At 55.3% G+C, this 5831-nt stretch overlaps 1 protein-coding gene across 2 annotated transcripts in view; it reads left to right on the top strand.

Moving 5' to 3' along the window:
• Nucleotides 1-788: 788 nt before the first annotated feature.
• The window catches only part of SPRY4 (sprouty RTK signaling antagonist 4), a 12463-nt gene continuing 7420 nt past the window's right edge, over nucleotides 789-5831 (top strand). Inside the window, exon 1 of one of the 2 annotated variants that reach the window (XM_006776987.2) lies at nucleotides 789-978. The gene's annotated coding sequence lies outside the window, so the exon portion shown is untranslated. Of the gene's footprint in view, nucleotides 979-1737; nucleotides 1923-5831 lie in introns of those variants that run through there. The other variant, XM_006776988.2, reaches the window with a different exon arrangement.

Below are 5831 nucleotides of genomic sequence, written 5' to 3'. Positions count from 1 at the left end.
AGAGAGCCAGGTCTCCTCCGCCCAGCAGCCAGCATCGCCCTTGGGGGGGGGGAGGGGGGGGACTGGAGCCGGAAGAGGCCTCGGCCCTGTCGCTGTCCACACCCAAGAAATGGGGGAGGGGTGGTCTGCACTCACTCAAGGGAGACTCAGCCTCAGGAAAGGAACGAGATTCATTCATTAACCGCCACTCCACCCCTCTTTGATATGGACGTTTGACGTTTTCTTAATTATTGGTAAAAGCAGCTTCAAGACCCCTCCTCCGACGCCGCTGGTCTAGAGAAAGAGAAGGGCCCCCAGCAGGGGTCTTCCCGGTCCCCGCCCTCACGACTGCCTGGGGCGGGTAGAGATCCCTAAATTTAGGTGTGTTCTCCCCCGCCCAGCTCTCCGCCTAGGATACTGACGGTTCCAGCCCAGACCCGCATTGGCTTGAAGGTGGCCTTTACCTCCTCTCGCAGGCTGGGAGGGGGCACAGCCCGCGCAGCTGAGCCAGCTGCAGCAGTCACCGCCGCCCTCCATTCATTTAAAAAAAAAAGGCGGGGGGCAACAACAACCTCTACCCGTCTTTGTAAAAGAACGACGGCCCCTGGAGGAGCAAGAGCCAGCCCCAACAATCACGGGTTAAGTTCTTTTCCGGCCCCCCATTCATAAAAAAAAAAGAAAAGAAAAAAAAAGGAGCTCGGCGCATGCGCGCGCGGGGGTCTCTTGTGCCCACCCATTCATAGAATCGCGAACGACGCGCGTGCGCACTGGAGCTCCCTTCCCTCCCATTCATAAAAAAGCCATTTTCCCAGGCAGTGGTTGCAACATCGCCGCGGAGGCTGCGAGAGAAGCTGACAGCGCGGAGCTGGCGCTGCCGAGCGCAGGAAGCCGTGCCGGTTCCTTCAGCCGGCGTCTGCGAGGACAGTGGCTTCTGACCCGCTCGGGTTAGGGGATTTGCACAGACGTGAAGCAATGCTTGTGATTCTGCGGCTCCTCAAAGTAAGTCCCTGGCCGGTTTCGGAATCCGAAACTGACCCACTCTGAGCCGCGACGCGACTCCCCTTTGGGCTGGGGCAAATGGTGCGCTATTTCTAGGCGCGCCTCAGTGTTCCTTCCCTCTCCCTGCGCCTCCTTGAGTCGCTGCGGTGCGCCGCAGCTCCCGGACGCCCTGGGCTGGGCCGGCACGGCGCGGAGGGTATTCACCGCCTGGCACCGGCGTTTCCAACCCAGGACATTACCAAGCCCGGCTTCCCCCTACTCTGACTCGGGAAGCCCCGTGCGTGCCCCGGGAGTTTGTCTCTGGCCTGGCCTCTTCCCTCCTGCCACCACCCGCCTCGGGCGCTGGATCGGGAGACTCTAGGCTACGTAAGGAGCCACCTTTTGAGTCCGGCGGGCGCCCTCGCCCTGGGCGGCTCGCCCACCCCGGGCTCGGTGCCCATGGTGCCAGCTCTGCCGTAGATCTCCAGAGCCCGCCGCAGCGGCCTATGCTCGACGTAGGTTTTTCTTTCCCCTTCGGAGTCATGACGGACTGGCTTTTCTCCCCTTCTGCCTCTCCCCTCGATGGTCTGCGCCGGGCTGGCCCGGGACTGGGCATTTCTGCTCCCTCTCTTTGGCGAGGCGGTGCCTCGCCGTCTGACCTTTGCTCTGCTGCCGCATTTTATGCTGTGCAACTGCCTTGCAGTTAGTTGCCTGTCTTTTTCCCGGCCTCTGCAGGGCCTGAGGCTCCTCGGCCTCCTCGTGCCTCCCTATCCCCGGGCACCGAACTGTGCCAGGCCCCGAGGCCCCTAGGCCGCTCTGGGGCTGTAGGTGCGTTTACATAACGCCGGGCGTGTGGGAGCTGGAGGAAGAGGTTGCTTGCGTAGGAGAGATAAGGCTCCCGCTTTGCCCCTTCCTTCTTGGTGGTACCAGCTTGACATCACTGAGAAGAGAGAAGGATAGAGACGGTACGTTCTGAAAAAACCTGAGCCGCCAAGGCCACGGGTCAGTGAAGGGGGGCGAGGGCGGGTTTGGCCAGCCAGGGCAGCTGGAGCTTGGCTCCATCACTGGGGCCAGGGCTGTGCCCAGTTCCCCCAATATGCAGACGATCAAAAAGCAGTTAGACAGTAGCTGTTCTTGTGCAAGAAGACGGTTTCTCAATTCTCTTTGATTGGGGGCTGGGGGTTGTGGGTAGAGGAGGCAAGAGAGGCAGAAAATGGTTGCATGGCTTGGAAGCAATGGTTGCAACCAATGGGAGGAGAAGGTACTGGGCGGTACTGGGCTGGAGGGGCTGGAGGGTGGGGACAGGGGAGAGCTGAGAGCTGCTGGATGGGCATCCACATTGCCAGGCCTGGGTGAGGGCAGGAGGCAGTCTTATGGCCTATGGAGGCTGTGGGAGCCCCCTCCCACTCCCACTCCAGCATGGTTAGTGCTGAAAGGAAAGGCGTGGGGTTCAATGGAGTGGCCAGACTCAGTAGAGAAGCCCCTCTTTCCTGCTTCCAAATCTGTGGCGTTGATTCTCTCCAGTTTGGGGAGGGGCGGGAGCAAGTGCATGTCTGTCTGGTTAGCTGACCGAGGCTCTCCAGTCTTTCTGATGAGCCTCTTGGAAATACAAGGTTGTAAGCTGGAGGCCCAGAGCCTCTAGGAAGTCTGGGTTTATCAATCTCTTAATGAGCTTGATCTGGCCTGAGGCCCTACCCAATATTGCACTGGTGATTTCACAATGTTTAGAGTTCTCTGGCTCTTCACAGGAATGGAGCATAAACATCTGAAATTTTCAGCTTTTTTTCCCTTTTGTGTGTGGGTGTGGGGCAGACTAGGAAAGGGAGGTCTGTAGTTGGCGCCCTCTGCATCTCTCTCTCTCTCTCTCTCTCTCTCTCTCTCTCTCCCTCTCCCCAGAATGGTGGGAAAAGAAGTTGTAGACATGTCCTGTGTGAAATTGAATTTCCTCTTTCCCAGCCCTTGGGAGGGTCCTCACTTGCCAGCAGGCTCCAGGCGAATCCTAATGTGAGCAGTGCACACACTGACCCACTAAGCTGCGTGGCCAGTACCGGGTAGGGGGCTTTTTGGAGGTGGATTTCTGAAATCGTGATGGACACGTGTTGGTCAGCTAGGGAGAGGAACACTTTAAAGATATCTCTTGGTTATCTTCCTTTTTAGATTCTGAGCTCAGGTGTCATCCCCTTTTTGTGGAGTGTAAATGCTCTCCTCATTCCCACCACCTTTTCCAGATTAGCCTGTGGAATGGTAAGGTCTCGAAGCTTTGGTTGGGCTTGGTGGGAGGAGGCAGGACACACAGAATAAAATGATTCCTGGCTAAAGCAGGGCAGAGAGTGGGGATGGTGACCAATTTGGAGCTCTCATATCATTTTTTTCATCCTTCCAGAGTGGGTACACAGATGAGGCTCTTTGGAATTGCACCCTCTGTCCAGGTCATACTCTTTACTCACCACCAGCAGCAACACACACACACACACACACACACACACACACACACCATTCTGGTAAAACCCACAGTGCAGAGTTTTTCACTGATTTGAATAACAAATAAAGGCAGCCTTTCAGTGCAAAATTTGGTAGTCAGTGACTTAAAAATTAAGGGCAGAAAAAACCCATTAGCGCGGCGCGCGCGCGCGAGCACACACACACACACACACACACCGGAAGTGGCCCTTGAGGGGTGCTACTCTAAGGCTTAATACTTTGGCATCTTATATGGGGATTTCTCTTCCAGTTCCTGCCGCTGAAAGCCCTTTGGTGTGATATCTCCCAGCCCCCAGTTCTGGGCCCCCCCAAACCATCCATTTGTGTTGGTACCAAGGAGGCTTAGCAAGGAGCCCCCTCCTTCTCTTCAGAGAAGAAACTCCATGTTCTCAGACAGTCATGGCATCCACGGCACTCGGTTGGTTCTGAACCCACAGTGCCTGCCATGCGTCCCTTCTGATGTATAAGTTCCCTTGTGAGGAAAACTTGGGGGAAGGATTCTTGCACAAACCTGGATCTGGTTGAAAATCTGGATCTGGGATACAGATACGGAAGGAGAATGGCAGGAGTGGAGAAGGTTCCATCCCTTGGCCAACCTGGATCTCCTTGACAGAAGGGAAAGCAATGACTCATTGGGACAGATTTTTGCTTTTTCCAAAGAGCCAGAGAAAGAAGGTGATAGAGCAACATACTGAAAACTGTTTCACTCCTTCCAGACCAAGCTGGGGGCTGGGTCAGAGCAGATGGTGGCCAGGAAACCTGCTTAGCTCGCGCCTTCGCCTCCCATCTGCAGAATGGGGAGGAAGAACTCCTCCCGCGGGGCCAGGGTCAGCAGAGCAGCCAGCAAGTGTGCAGGGCTGGGACTGCTATTCGTTATTACTGGGCCCCTCGTGGAAGGGGCCCCTTCCTACACAGGAGGTGTGGGGTGTTGCGTGATGTAAGAGGCGGCATATTCTTGGCTCTCTGGTCTGGGGCCACCCTGCAGATCCGGACAGCTGACAAGGCTGTGGTCGTATCCGGGACATGTGGCTGGGCTTAAGAAGCTCCACCGTTCAGCTGTGATCACGATTGTTCTTCCCAAGGACGGTCGTGGAGGAAGCAAGGGCACTGGGGAGGGAGCACAGATGTGCTGGATCTGGTGGAGGAGGGAAGAGGCCCTTCAGGGGCAGGTGGCCATTTGCAGAAGAGTGGTTTCCCTTGTCAGGTAGCCTTTCTCTGGCTGGGTCACTTCCTGCCCCATCCCAGGAGTGAGCTAAAAATCAATTATGGTAAGTTCATCTGTTCGTGGAGGTGGTAAGATAAAATGATCTCCGGCCTCAGTAAGAGGGAGCCCTGGGGGGTCTAGGTTTCTGCACCCCCACCCCCACCCCATACACACTTTGATGTGGGCCAATTGTTCCAGTGTTAACAGACTTCTTCTAGCCCCATTCTTCTCTGACTCTTGACTTCTAATCCCTCTTTAAGGGGATCTGAGCAGACAACAATTATGGGGGTAATAGATTGAAGCTGAAATTTGAAGCCAATTAGAATAGCCCAGAGCCAAAGTACAAGACCTCTCTCTCTCACTCCTCCTGGCCCAGGGCCTTTGCAGCTCAGCTGATTGGTTGTGGAAGAGGAAGAGAAGAGGGTTGGGAACTGATAGCCGGTGATGGGACCAAGTGATGAAAAGCAGCTGTTTTCTTTTGTGATATCTAACAGATTGTGGCCAGAGGTGAGCTCCCTAGTGCCGGCGCTGGAGTCGGAGGTAGGGCGGAGAGCAAGGATTCTCAGACAGATCCAGCTGCCTACATGCTTTTTTCTCTCAACCAGGCCATTCTCAGCAAAGCTGCAGAGATTGTCTTCCTCAGTAGGGCGTAGGGCAGCCAAGTCCCTGGGTTTCCTCCCCCTCCTCTTTAAAGTCCTTTTGAAGCAATAAGTCATTATTTGGTTGGAACTTAATTAACTAAACTGGGATGTTGTCACAAAGAACCAAGCAATAGCGGTGGACAGTGGTAGGCGGGCTCTCTGGCAGACTAGAGACCTTTTATTTCTGAGCTGTGAAAGGGTTAAACAACCTTCCCTGAAAGAACCTGCTGAGACTGAATGGGCAGTGCAGAAACTGCCCATTCATTCAGAGCCTCTTCCAGTTTGTCTCTGACTGACCTGTGGTTTTCAGCCTTTTCCTACTATTTCGCAACTCCTCTCCCCAGGATAAGTCAAGGGGAAGGGGTGGGTGGGTGGTGCCAGGATGACATTTAACATGCTCTGCCGGTTCCTGGGGGCCTGAGGCTCAGCCCCTCCCCACAGGTACTAAAGCCGGGTCAGGCTCACCGACGGTCAAGCTGCAAGAATAGGGCTGTGTGCTCTGGGCTTTCCAATCTCCTGCCCGTTCAGTCTGCTAGGACTCTGTTTTT

The sequence above is a fragment of the Myotis davidii genome, unplaced genomic scaffold (genome assembly GCF_000327345.1).
Source record: "Myotis davidii unplaced genomic scaffold, ASM32734v1 scaffold89, whole genome shotgun sequence".
Taxonomy (NCBI): domain Eukaryota; kingdom Metazoa; phylum Chordata; class Mammalia; order Chiroptera; family Vespertilionidae; genus Myotis; species Myotis davidii.
Note: the sequence above shows the minus strand (reverse complement) of the source record. Positions and strands in the feature narration are given on the sequence as shown.